Here is a 12010-nt window from a genome sequence, read left to right as displayed (position 1 = left end):
AGTTTGATAAAGTGTGCAAATAATAAAAAAAGAGAAATCTGGCCCATAAAAGCAAATGATATATATATTAGCATATTAGCATATTAGTTTACCATGAATAACAACATCTGAAGAAGTAGGCATCTGAAGAATTCTGGCATCCATCAAGAATGACTGACTAATAGAGCTGTCAGACTGAAATCTCGAGATGTCAATCAAGCCTCTCCAAATGAAATGATGTCAACCATGATTAAGCAATCAGCACATCAACTGCTGACTTACTTTTACAAAGATTATAAACATATATGTATTTACATATGAGAGATGATATCCCAGTCCATTTGGTTGTCTTGTTGTGGTTGTGCCATTTTAAACATCTTAACAATAAACCAGACAATGGCCCTCACTGATTCTTATTGTGAGAAGATATTTTAAATATCAGAATCTACTGGATGACTGTCATATGTTCTCATAATTACTTTCTAAGATGATTATTTGGAGTGGGTTGATTACTTGGACTGAGAACTTGATTTGTCAGTTCTTCAGCTTTTCAGGATTTCCCGTTCCCTTAATAATATGCTATGATAGTATAGGGTCCCTAATGAGAAGTAAAGCTGTATTTTATTGTTTCTTTAGTTAAATATGTTATGTTTAGGTTAATAATTAAGTAAAAAATTAATCAGGAGATGGAACAAAAAGGATGAAATCAAAAACAACTCTTATGCACCTTTAACCTGGTACTTTTGTTGGCACTTTTAACATGGTTTTATTCTGGTGGAACCATAGTTTTACAGTTATGGTTAGAAAATGCCTGCACTGTGCTTTACTTCACTGGACCTTAGGAGTAGAATGGTATACCATAAATAAAGGTATGTTTATAGACAAAAATAGACTGCATAGGATCCTTGGATCACTTAGTGATTAATGGACACCAAACAAGCACGATGGGTCGAATGGCCTCCTCTCGTTTGTAAACTTTCTTATGTTCTTATGTTCTTTCTTATGGTTTATTCATGGCAGTATAATTTCCCACTTGACATTTTTACAGCTCTTTTAAAATCATATTTATCCATTGGTGAGCTTTTCATTGGTATTTTAGTTTTCTATTCCTCCATGGTTTGATTTTGTAGCAGGCATGCCCTGCAAAAGCTAGACCAGCAGTTTAATATTTCTGGGAGCAAAAGCAGTTCTGCATCCTTCATGCATCCTTCTGACAGAGATGCATGCAAACTTGTTTTCTTTTTAATCATAAATGCAAGAAGTTAAGGTCCCACCTTGCAGATATATTAGCAAACAAGGGCATTTTCTAATGTTGCCTAGCCTCTGGAAAGGTGAAAATCGTCTGATTCGTGGTTAATGTCTTCTAAAATAGGTCAATGCTACAAGCCTGCCCTGTTTACAGTCTGGTTATAAAGATTGCCCTTCCTTCATTATGCTGGGTGGTGTGTCCCTGAACTCTGGAGAAATGCCTGGTCTGTTGTCCTGCCCTGTGGCACCTGCTCTATCTTTGGGTGATATACTTGGGAGCAGTGATGGGATATTATTCAATTTGACAGGCTATTGACTGACCATGGCTTGATTTTCTCTCTGGATTAAGTCAGCTGCCAACAGATCATAGAAAAATCTGTTTGACAGGAAATATTTCAGCATGAATTCCACTGCTCAATCTTATTAAGGAGTTTTTTTCTTTGAGAGATACTGGAGAAAACTAGATTTGATTTTTTTCTGGTGTATGGGAAAGGCAAATCAGAACTCCACCTGTGTTGATATAATTTAGCACAAGGCAGGAATATTACAGCATAAATAAATAAATAAATAAATAAATAAATAAATAAATAAATAAAATGGGTTTATGAAAGACCATCCATATCTTGTTGGGTGTTAATACAGCATGATAGTTGAAATCAGATATTAATTAATTCACCATTACAGACTGCATTACAAAGGAATGAAGAATGCTTTGTGATGTAAAGTATTTGATCTGCAATGCCCATATTCATTGATCAATAAACTTTGCCTAACTGTCTATCTGAATTGCAAAACTGAAAACCGTCCACATATTTTCTATGACATGTTCTTAAACTTTTGCCATTACAGTCTTACAGATACAAGCTCAAAGAATCTTATTAGATTTTGCTCATGTGAACCCCCATTGATGTTAGGTGTTATTGTGAAGGTGGGAGATGGGTGACACTGTCTGACCCTCAGATTGGAACTGCTCTGTTGGGGATGCTTTAAAAACATACAAAAAAATTGGATTCCTCCAAATTACATTTTTAAAATTATGACTTTAAAATTCATAGCCAGTCCCTTCCAAACCAAAGGGGACTGCAGTGGGCAGCTGTGGAAATTAGAATCCATTTGAGAATATCTGGGCGAGCCCTTAGGTTACAGTCTTCAACTTTCAGCATGGAAGAGGACATTTTAATTATGATTTTTATTCAGGACTTCCCACTCATTTCTGTAGGCAATCCAAGAGATTGGCAAACATTCACTTGTCGCTTTCTTCAGAATTTGTTAGTGAAATTGGCCTACATGCTTAATGCATTAGAATAACATAAAGATCTGTCACAATCTCTCCAATCATGAGATATTCTCCTGCACAGCTCATCAGGAGGGGAACAGATAGGCGAGAAAAGACATTGATGGATCTCTCTTGAAAGAATCGATGTAAGCTGTGACACTTGGACCCCTTCCAAGGTGTTTCCTTGCAGAAACCACAACCAAAGCAGAGCACAGCTGTGGGAGTTGCACCGGGCTCTCGTTGAGTCAGTGTGCTCATGCATGAATGGAGAAGTTGCACTGTTCTGTACAGTCGGATATGAATCAAGGCCCAGTGCGTGGGCAACAGCATAGCTGGATTTGGATGTGTGTAAGGAATCCCCATAAGACTAATGTAAAGTGTTTATTTACGATGTAGGAATACAGTTTTCAGGGATATGGGTCTTCCCCCTTTCGGCTCAGGAGCAAGCAGCCCAAATTAGAAAGAAGCTGAAATGCACCTAATTATGTAAAGAGAAATGCTGCACAGGCAGGCACTCTTGATCATGTGACATGTAGAAACTGAAATCCCTTAGAGCAAAATCCATCCTTTGCACTCATATTTTTTACAGAATGAAGAATAAAGGGCACAAAAATCAACATCCATATTGCAAAACATATATTGGCCTAAAATGCTAAATATGCTAACACACGCATTCCAGGAAACCCATCCATCTGTCAGAATTCGATTCTAGAACCTCCAAGTACTCAAATGTGTGTGTACTTTGTGTACTAAAGATATGTAGCTACTTGAACAATATCCCATTTATCCCATTTAAACATTAGTTTAGGGTGTAGTTTCCTCTATTGTAGCTCGCTACTACTGTAAAATGAATCCCAGAAACCTCTTCAACATGCCAGCTTAAGCCATAGATAAAGCCATTTGAAGTATAGTCTCCTTAACCTTCACTGCAGAAATCCACCCAGACCCTACGCGTGGATGGCAAGCACGGATATTTCGATGCAGTTATCCAAAAGGCAGAGTAGTTTTGGACAGCTGTTTTGGTAAAAGGCTTTGTTTTTCTTCTATTAAAGCAAATGTCATAATGCGGAAAATGCACGGGCTGGCCTTCGAGCAGTATTCAACTGTGTTCTTGGAATCCTTCACTGTGCCCAATGGGAGGAAGCACAGTCAGCGGATAATGACATTACAGAGACAGCAGCGATCTGGCTACTCCTTTCAGAAACAGCCCCACTGGCACAGCGCCTGGCATTATGAGTTCCCTCAGTCCCCATGGTGTGCTGATTTTAAAAACCCACTTTAAAATCTCCATAGAAAATCGATTCTTGCACTGGTTAAGATATCCATTAATTTAGCTCTGTGTCACATCTAGACCAGACCAAGACATGAGCATTGAGGACTTGATTTATATGTGTATATTCATATCGTTCAGAATGTCAAGCTTCTGATTTGGTCACACGGGATGAGAACATTGAAAAGGAAAATTACTGACCTGTTACTCAATCACCTGCAACAAATATTGATGTATGTATGGAGTTATATGTTTTGGAGACCCACTGTTTGATGTTTTAAGCACAAGAAGGAGTGATGGTGACTACTGTGGAAAGACAGAGAGATGGAAAAAGTGAGGAATGTTAAAAAAGTAAAAAAAAATGCAAATATCCCTCCATTATCTACATGGCTACTTGAAATGCCCCTCATCCTAATGCTAAAATTAATGGAAACACTACAGTGACAACTAGAAAGGCTGGCATCCAGGTATGCAACTGGATAATGTGATACTCAGAGAGAATATGCCATAGAGCTGAAATGTGACAGCTTGTAAAATTCAACAGGTCTCCTATATGTTGGAGTAAATAAATAAACAATGAAATGACTAAATAAACGTGTTTAACTCCCTTCAGCCCAATTGCAAACCGATTGAACTTGGACATAATAATTATAAGGATGGGGGTAAGGGACTCTGCTTCACGATGCGCCCGCCCCCCTGCTGGGAAGTGGGTGAGATTTTGTCAGGGTGTAATCAGTGCTGAGAATATCCACTGGGCAACAAACCAAGTCACAACTGAAGAAGCTGGTCAGTGCTTTCAGTAGAAGTGCCCGATTGCATGATTCAGGGAAATAAGGAAGGAGATCAAACATTCAAAACAAAATTTTGACCTGACTGCAAATTGCTAATTACAAATCTGTACCCTCTTAAGGATTGTTTTATTGGCATAAACCCCTGTGTAATACTTTATGTAATAGGGTACTGGCTTGTACTGTGCCATTCACAGGTCGGTCAAACTAGGCCAAAGTCCCTTCCTCCGATTTAGTTCAAACTTGCATTGAAATGCAGCATAGAAGCGGTAAGACTAGTTATAGTGTACAGGTGCTCTGTGTTTTAAAATATGCAAGCAGCACACAAAGGTTACTGACGGAATGTTTTACTATACATATTGTGACGGATCAGCTTTCCTGTATGGTCAAAAATCTGAAAACTCACACTACTAGATATAGTTGTAAACTATTTATTGACAAAAACAAACAAAAACCTAAGCCATCTCTGGGCTCTCAGATAAACATCAAATTAAAATAACTGGCCAGGGACAGCTTTATCTGTTTACCCTGTAATAAAAACCCCTTTGTTTCCTCCACCAAGCCACACTGAGTTTGTCTTTTTTTTTTTTTTTTTTTTTTGCTTAGACTCTCCTTTGTACTCCCTTCTCGTCTCTCTCTTTGTTCCCACCCCCACCCCCATGTGCTTTTTAAATACTTCTCCCCAAGTGCATTCAATTATCTAATTACCCCAATCAGACCAAACCAATCACAGCCTAAAGAGGCCCAACCAAGATGGCCGCCCTGTCTTCAGCCTCCTTCCTCAACCCGCAGGGTCCCAGAGCATCGCAATCCACCTCTGGGAATGTACACTCCATCACAATATAAACAGCCCAAACAGCCCAATGGTCCATTTTCTCAAGACCTGCCTATATTCTCCTCAGGTCTTGTCCCATTGATCATGCGAGACTAGTTCATTTCAACAGCATTTTAAGTTTTCAAAGTGTCAAAGCTTAACATACATAACAGAGTAACCTATCATCCCAGCATGTTTATAACATAAGTCTTAATATTCCCCTGTGTGTTCTTACCACATTTCAAATACACATTTGTCCATGGTTGTGACCCTTCCTGACGGTAATTATTTTCTTATGTGATGCATATGATTGGTGAGGAATTTTGTAGGAAGTTAAAAACTGTGAATATAACAGAGGGAGTCTGAAAAATTATGAAACTGTCTTTATGGAGTATTGGAGACTTCTCACATGATGGACTTTATGACCATATGAAGTTCAAGACTGAATGTAGATATTGTGGTCATAGTGTGTGTGAATCAGCTGTGTTAAAAAAACAAAACAAAACAATCGCTCACAAAAGCAATCAATGTGTCTGATGACCCAGCGTGGTGTTGACGTGTTCTCACACTTATGTCTGAGGTAATCACTGTGCCCTTTAACACGTTGCTTTTGGAGTATAAGATGTACTGTTTCAACAATCAACTTTAATTTTTAGTCAACACCTCTGTACTGTAGATAACACAAAACAGTTGTGATTGGAAAAGGGTCCTGTTAAGCTAAGCCCAAGAACGCAAAAAGAAAAAAAAACTGTTTATTTTTAAATTTCAGATGCTGAGTGCCTGTTGACTAAGAATATTGAGTTTCATAATCAATATTTTACCTGCATTTCCTATACATTCCTTTCTAGATCAGTGAAGCTTTACTATCACTGGCAAATTACTACACTGCTCTCCAGTAATAGTGATTCACTATGGCAATTGTATTGGGCCAATTTGTTCTCTGAACAGGGCTACAGAACCAACTCAAATAACATTAAACCCATTACGGGCTTTAAAAACCTCGGAAAAAAGAAACCCTACATAAAAAAAAGGCGTCCTATCTGTCATTGTCTGGTGATATTTTATTATATTTTTGTGCTGAAGCAAAGGTATGTCTGTTATTGGGACTCCAGAGCATTGACAATCTGCCAAAAGAAGATCCGATTGAATAACTGTTGCTGGAGATGCAGAACCTACCATTTAGATATGCAGAATCAAAATCTATCGTCAGTCCTCTGATGAGCTGAAGCGTGGAAGAAGAGTGCTTCACATTTCTGGGCAGAGAATGGCTTCTGTGCTTGTGTGGGTTGGGATCTCCTACCACCATCAGAGACCTCTTCATGTAATGGAGCCTATAACGGTGATGTCACTCCTTTTGACTTAGAATCATATACTAACCTGTGGCATAGCAGGTTTGTCACTCTGTTGGGTCTATGTTGATCAGGCACTGGGGAGGTATGTCTGATGGCAAGATGAATCCTTGAGGACTCTAGACAGCACATGCTACCTTTTAGAAGCTTACTTCTCAAACTGTTTGGATTGGAAAGCAGTCTGGATTTTTCCCAGGCATCATGATGTTCTGCACTCCAATATGCTTACCTATACAGTGCCTTGTGAAAGTATTCACCCCCTTGGCATTTTTCCTATTTTGTTGCATTATAACCTGTAATTTAAATGGATATTTATTTGGTTTCATGTAATGGACATACACAAAGTAGACCAAATTGGTGAAGTGAAATGAAAAAAATAACTTGTTTAAAAAAAAACAAAAAAAAACGGAAAAGTGGTGCATGCATATGTATTCTCCCCCTTTGCTATGAAGCCCCTAAATAAGATCTGGTGGAACCAGTGCAACCACCACCCCCCCGCTCTCACGTTTTTTTACCCTCACCAAACACCAACCCCCCCCTCACGTTTTTTGACCATCACAACACCCCCCCCACCCCCGCTCTCATGTTTTTTCTACTGTCGTTCCTGCCCCCCCCGCTCTCACGTTTTGCATTGTTCCGGGACCAGCGCCTGCCTCGTCAAGCCTCCGCTCTCATATACACTTTGCGTTCTGGCACCTTCGGATTTACAAATTAAGCACTGGTTATAACAAAATATCAGAAACTTTGAACATCCCACGGAAGAGTGCCCAGAAAAAAGCCATTGCTTAAAGAATAAAATAAGCAAATACGTTTCTGTTAGCCAAAATGCATGTGGGAGACTCCCCAAACATATGGAAGAAGGTGCACTAAGATGAGACTACAAGTGAGTTTTTTGGCAATCAAATAAAACGTTATGTCTGGCGCAAACCCAACACCTCTGATCACCCTGAGAACACCAGGATGTTTTTCTTCGGCAGGGACTGGGAAACTGGTCAGAATTGAAGGAATGATGGATGGCGCTAAATACAGGGAAATTCTTGAGGGAAACCTGTTTCAGTCTTCCAGAGATTTGAGACTGGGACGGAGGTTCACCAAAAATCCTAGGGGCTAAATGTGCCAAGCTTATAGAGACATACCCCAAGAGACTTGCAGCTGTAATTGCTGCAAAAGGTGGCTCTACAAAGTATTGACTTTGGGGGGGTGAATAGTTATGCACGCTCAAGTTTTCTGTTTTTTTTTTTGTCTTATTTCTTCTTTATTTCACAATAAAAAATATTTTGCATCTTCAAAGTGGTAGGCATGTTGTGTAAATCAAATTATACAAACCCCCCAAAAATCAATTTGAATTCCAGGTTGTAAGGCAATAAAATAAGAAAAATGCCAAGGGGGGTGAATACTTTCACAAGGCACTGTTTCCATTCCATTCCAAATTTGTTTCCATATCCTACACACTGCATCAGAACACATCTTCCACTGACGAGACAGTCGGAACACGCAGAAGAGCAGTGCAAAGAACTTTGACCTTGGCCGCTACTGAGGAACACAACATGCCACAGAATACCCCAGGCATTCCTTCCACAAATTTGGTGTCATATTAGTCTCTCCTGCCCTGCTGACTTCTGAAAACTACCCCCAGTACTTTTGAGGCCATCTCTGGTAAATATGAATCACTGTTGCTCAACATTTTGCTGCGTCATTACATTTCCAAAGAGGCTTGAATACATCACTGGAAATTACAGTCAATATACAACACGGGAAGATCAACTGCAGAACATGTATGGCAGTAGCTTTGTGTAGCTTCTTAGGAGACTCTAATATCCCTGAATTACATGGATTACTGTCAGTGTGACTTAGTGCAGGCTGATAGGTTGACCTTAAACGATTCCCTCCCTAAATAGTAAGTTCTCCTTATTTTATATTTTTACTTGAAATCCACCCAAGAGGCAATCTGTGTAAAAATGAATTGGTCAGGGTACAGTCAAGTACAGCAACCTTCTCCTCTCTCTTAATTCCATCTATCAAATGCACTGTATTTTCAGGTTGTAGCACTTATCTGATCTGCCTGAAGGTAGTAACAACCATAAAACAGATGGTATGAAAAGAGAGCTTTGGATTCTCAACAAAGTATGAGCTTCAATGTGTAAATTAAAATTTGAAGTATAATCTGTGGTAGCTGGTGCATTAAAATGTTACAACACATTGTGTCTGAATATATGAAAAGTAAACATTACCGTTTAAACAGTTCATTGTATGAATTTTGGTCTCATCCTGTTAAATTGGGACGCCTAGGGTGCCTACGCTCAATGGCTATGCATAGTTAACTACAATCTCTCTCATATAGAATAGACATTCCTCATTAAGAATCTTGTATTGTTTTGCAAGTGTGAATATAAGTGTTAAATCAAGTCAATAAAAATGTTAAATGGCCTTTTGAATACTTTGATATACACTCACCTAAAGGATTATTAGGAACACCTGTTCAATTTCTTATTAATGCAATTATCTAACCAACCAATCACATGGCAGTTGCTTCAATGCATTTAGGGGTGTGGTCCTGGTCAAGACAATCTCCTGAACTACAAACTGAATGTCTGAATGGGAAAGAAAGGTGATTTAAGCAATTTTGAGCGTGGCATGGTTGTTGATGCCAGACGGGCCGGTCTGAGTATTTCACAATCTGCTCAGTTACTGGGATTTTCACGCACAACCATTTCTAGGGTTTACAAAGAATGGTGTGAAAAGGGAAAAACATCCAGTATGCGGCAGTCCTGTGGGCGAAAATGCCTTGTTGATGCTAGAGGTCAGAGGAGAATGGGCCGACTCATTCAAGCTGATAGAAGAGCAACTTTGACTGAAATAACCACTCGTTACAACCAAGGTATGCAGCAAAGCATTTGTGAAGCCACAACACGTACAACCTTGAGGCGGATGGGCTACAACAGCAGAAGACCCCACCGGGTGCCACTCATCTCCACTACAAATAGGAAAAAGAGGCTACAATTTGCACAAGCTCACCAAAATTGGACAGTTGAAGACTGGAAAAATGTTGCCTGGTCTGATGAGTCTCGATTTCTGTTGAGACATTCAGATAGTAGAGTCAGAATTTGGCGTAAACAGAATGAGAACATGGATCCATCATGCCTTGTTACCACTGTGCAGGCTGGTGGTGGTGGTGTAATGGTGTGGGGGATGTTTTCTTGGCACACTTTAGGCCCCTTAGTGCCAATTGGGCATCGTTTAAATGCCACGGCCTACCTGAGCATTGTTTCTGACCATGTCCATCCCTTTATGACCACCATGTACCCATCCTCTGATGGCTACTTCCAGCAGGATAATGCACCATGTCACAAAGGTCGAATCATTTCAAATTGGTTTCTTGAACATGACAATGAGTTCACAGTACTAAACTGGCCCCCACAGTCACCAGATCTCAACCCAATAGAGCATCTTTGGGATGTGGTGGAACGGGAGCTTCGTGCCCTGGATGTGCATCCCACAAATCTCCATCAACTGCAAGATGCTATCCTATCAATATGGGCCAACATTTCTAAAGAATGCTTTCAGCACCTTGTTGAATCAATGCCACGTAGAATTAAGGCAGTTCTGAAGGCGAAAGGGGGTCAAACACAGTATTAGTATGGTGTTCCTAATAATCCTTTAGGTGAGTGTATAATATACTATGTAACTGTTATTGTCATTACCCATTTAGAAAAAAATACTTATACACATATACATAACACAGCTGGCCTGAGGTGTCAAACAGCGTTCAGCATGACCTCCCTTCTTTGACTTTGGGGAAAACATGCTTTTTACATAAAATTGCAAAGGAGCTACAGAAATCCTTGGACACAATGTATTTCCATTCATTTCAGACCATTTTTCAGAACTTCTACCGAACATAAATATTTACTTTGACGCTGTTCCTTGACAAGAAAAATGTGGCCATGGTTGGCAGAATGATTAACTTACAGAAATGCTTCCACTGTAGCTGCCTGAAAACATGGAGATAATTTCTCCATCTCTCATATTGCTGCACCTGTACAATAAGTATTGTGCATGGCACCAGCAAATAACAATTCCTCCTTGCTACCTTAAAGGAATCATTTTGCTAATAAAACAATTCAATTATGTACCATAATGTAAACAAAAGCATTAATTGTTGCCTTTTCCCTGGTTTTCACATTTATCCAGTTTTGGACGAGGGTGACTCTCTGTAAACCTTTCCATTTTCACTCCCTTGTGTGCCTGCATTCGGTTTAGTGTTTATTTCAATGATGTAATTAATTTTAATGGCTTTATAGCCTGTGTAAGGCTCATTAAGATGGAACTGCTTATGATTTTCACAGACATAATGTGGGAGAAGCAAAGAATACTGTTAATGCCAACTGTAAACTGCATTGCATAGGGACCCTGAACTTTAGTCTTTGGGTGGCACAGTCCAGCATGTGTCCGGAAATCATTACCTGCCTATACCCTGGGAAAAGGGTGACTATTAGTTCTGTTAAATAATTCAGAGCTGAAATGGAAGGCAGAAGATGTTCTTGCGATCAACTACAAGAGTTGTAGACCTGTACTATATTAGTTTATATATTTGCCCGTTGAAGTAATGTGCTGGCATAAATTCCCTGGAAAACATCCCTTTACAGGATATTTGTGGCCAATTGCTCCTCCTCCCATAGTCAGACATTAACAGGACTAAAGCATTCATTACAGCACTGTACCAGCTGCCACAGTGGCATCTGTATATTTATATGTTGTGTTTTACTGTAATAATTAAATTGAGGCCCACAGTCTTGCATAGATAGAATTACCACACATTACATGGACTTTTAAATCCTTTTTTCAGAGGCAAATATAGTGAAAGTATTTTTGTAAGTTAATCACTCGGGATTGGCCGTGAAACATCTAATGACACAGGAACACCTCCTTACACTTTGCTCCTGTTCAGTTTCTCTGGTAGCTTCCTGTTGATATTCAAATGAACTCAAGTATGTGTGACAAAGGATTTCAAAATTTCCCTAAGAAATGACAGCTGTTCATATTTGGGCAAGGAGAAAATAAAAAGTGGAAAGATGCCTCGCAGACTTGGAAACCCGCCCGTTCCTCTCTGAAGCACTGAAAAGCGCTGATGCTTTCACAGTGAAATCACAGTGAGTCCGTGGAAATGGATAACGTTATTTTCAGCAAATCTGATTAATCCTAGCAGAGCTGACTGGATAGAAAACAAAGTCTCGTCCTCCTTTCCGTCTGTTCTCAAATGCTATATTTAACTGGCATTCAGCAGCA

The sequence above is a fragment of the Amia ocellicauda genome, chromosome 5 (assembly GCF_036373705.1).
Source record: "Amia ocellicauda isolate fAmiCal2 chromosome 5, fAmiCal2.hap1, whole genome shotgun sequence".
Taxonomy (NCBI): Eukaryota; Metazoa; Chordata; class Actinopteri; order Amiiformes; family Amiidae; genus Amia; species Amia ocellicauda.
Note: the sequence above shows the minus strand (reverse complement) of the source record.